We start from the raw sequence: 2,729 nt of genomic DNA, 5'->3' as shown, positions 1-2,729 counted from the left end.
TGGGCCTTCATGCTCACATGGATTTTAATTGTATTATTAATATAGTATTCACCATAAGGCTACAAGTTGGGGAGTGTGGGAAGGCATGTGGAGGAGTGTGGGAAGGCATGTGGAGGAGTGTGTGTATGTGCATAATTGGGAAAGATTCTTCTAGAATGCCTACATGGAAGAGGAGAATTCCGCCATGTGTAAGTGGGATCTCCACCTACATGCCACTTAGACTTGGCTATTATCTCATCACACTTTCAAAGTCAAAAAGTCTTCAATTTAATAATCAATAGAAGACTTAGCCTAAGAGGACAATTGATGGTGACATCTACCCTTATGTCACTGAAGGGTTGAAGATTTTTATGCTGTAATTTGTAACAATGGAAGAGAGGGTGATTCTCCACCTATAAAAGGAGCCCTCCTCTCCCTTTCAAATCAATGAATGAGCCTCCTCAATTGAGCATTTTGTGTCATTGCCATTCTCTTATCTTCAAACCCTTATTCAAACACTCTCTTTACATGTGAATGTCTCATTTAGCATTAGCTCCTCATGCTTAACAAAATTTTGGACCTCTCTGATGAGTTATGATAAGTGGGATAAGGAGTTATTATCTTGGCGGGCCTGTGACTTCTCAAGGTAGCCCTTGCCTTATTGCCGCCCTCCTTTGGAGGTACCAATGGTTTTAGCAGTAATGAGCATGTGGAAAGACTTTGGAGACCATAGGTAAATCTTTACGATTGTCCGCTGAGCAATGTTAACCCTTACCCTCTAGATTGAATCATGAAGGAGATGAGAGGCAAGAGGCTATGTGAAAATTGAGGTTTCTTGCAAAGAGAGGGAAGTGCAGTTTTTGTGGTCCAATACCCAAATTTCAACCGGTAATTACTCATCACTCGGGTATTGGTTTCTAAAATTGATTATATGGCTAGGAAGCTATTTATATTCTCTTTCCACTCATATAACTAATTTCTTAATCTTTCACTTCATTGATGATCAGAATTTCTCCCAAAGTTGCTAACTTTTAGGCGAATTTTGGCAGTTTTATAGTCTTGTAGTAAAATGCTCATAACTTTTCGCTCGGTTGCCCGTTTTTGAAAGTTTTTATATAGGCATGAAGCTCTCTTCAAGTTCTACGCACCTATGTAATCCTCTTTTGTACAGTCTATATGGATTCAAAACTACAATTCTTTGTGTATCTCTGTTTTTATAGACTTTTGGCCATTATTTCTTCTTAATAATGATTAATTCCTCTTAATCTCTTATATCAAAAGGCCAATCCCATGTGTCTTATCCTCTTGTAAGTGATTGCTATACTTTAATATGTTCCGTCCAAATTGCCCAATACGAACGGATGAACCTTACCAACATTCCCCATATGTTTTCGTTCACATAATTCTGAGTCGGAAGATTTTCTTCCAATAAAGAATCGCCCTCTTGTTTGGAGCTGCAAGACTGGCAGAAATTCTTGCTTCCCCAGAGCCTTTCATCTTTCCTTCCATGAATTATGATCTCACCTTTGATGTGTATATCTTTATCTTAACCTAGGGAGAGAAAGGGAGGTGAGGAGGCTGTGAGGTTTCATACAAGTGTGTTTTGATTCTAAGAAGTGACCGAAGTCAAAATCCCAACTTTGCGTCACATCTTTTGGTGGAAATGACGGGCAGGTTTTACTTAGAATTATTCTATTTTAACCTCAAAGTCTCGCATGATTAAAGGAAAGTTATTTTGAAATAAGTAAATTTCCCTTGTTGCTACTCATCTTTTGGTGCACGATGTTCAACATTCCGGTGTTCCAAGGATCGAAAGGAGAAGACCCGGGGAGTTATCTCCGAGAGTTTAACCGAGCATGCTGCTTGATGGGTTGGTCTATAAAGGAGAGGGCAAAATTACTTCCAGATTTCATGAAGGGTGTGGTCTTAACTTGGCATGAGGCTTTGCCAGAGGAGTCCAAGAATGATTGGGAAAGGTTGACCAAAGCAATGAAGGAGAGATTTGGGATAGTGGAGTCACCAAATGCTTTACTATTGCAATTGGATCAAATTTTCCAAAAGGAAGGAGAGTCAGTTTCTGCCTTTTTAGTGAGGTATGAAGCCTTGTTCACATCAAATATCAACAAGCTGCTTTACATGTTGTTGCTTCTTCTTCTTCACCTTCTATGGGAGATTCAAAGAGTTCTTTAGCAATGAAGCACCTTAAGATGAGCAAGTTTATCAGGGCTTTGGATCCCTGCTTGCATGGAAAAGTTCTTAGCAAAGATCCCACTAATTTTAAAGAGGCTCTTCGTATTGCTTTAAAGAAGGAGGCCACTCTTCATATTGAGTCCACATTCCAATCTTCTCCGAGTGTGCCAACCCCACCACGAGTAGAGATAGCCTCAACATCTTAGGTACAAGCTCCATCCTTGGATCATAACATTACACAACTTATGGTTGGCAGAACTTACTGATCTGAAGTTACACTTAGTCAACGCGCAAGGCCACCTAGGGTTCCACGAGTTGAGGATAAACCTAGGGATAGAAGTAGTGTCACATGCTATGAATGTCAAGAGAAGGGGCACTATCGCACTGAATGTCCAAAATTGAGGAAAAGAGGATAAAAGTTTAGCTTTTTTAGAGGAAACATGCTCAGAAGAAGAAGAGGAAACATTGATGCCATTAATGGCAAAAAGAGTTTGTAAAACTAGAAGCTACGAAGAAGAAGACCAAGAAGATAAATCTGAAGAAGAGGAGAAAAATAAGAA

The sequence above is a fragment of the Cibotium barometz genome, chromosome 65 (assembly GCF_041138505.1).
Source record: "Cibotium barometz isolate CiBa-2024 chromosome 65, ASM4113850v1, whole genome shotgun sequence".
NCBI classification, from domain to species: Eukaryota; Viridiplantae; Streptophyta; class Polypodiopsida; order Cyatheales; family Cibotiaceae; genus Cibotium; species Cibotium barometz.
Note: the sequence above shows the minus strand (reverse complement) of the source record.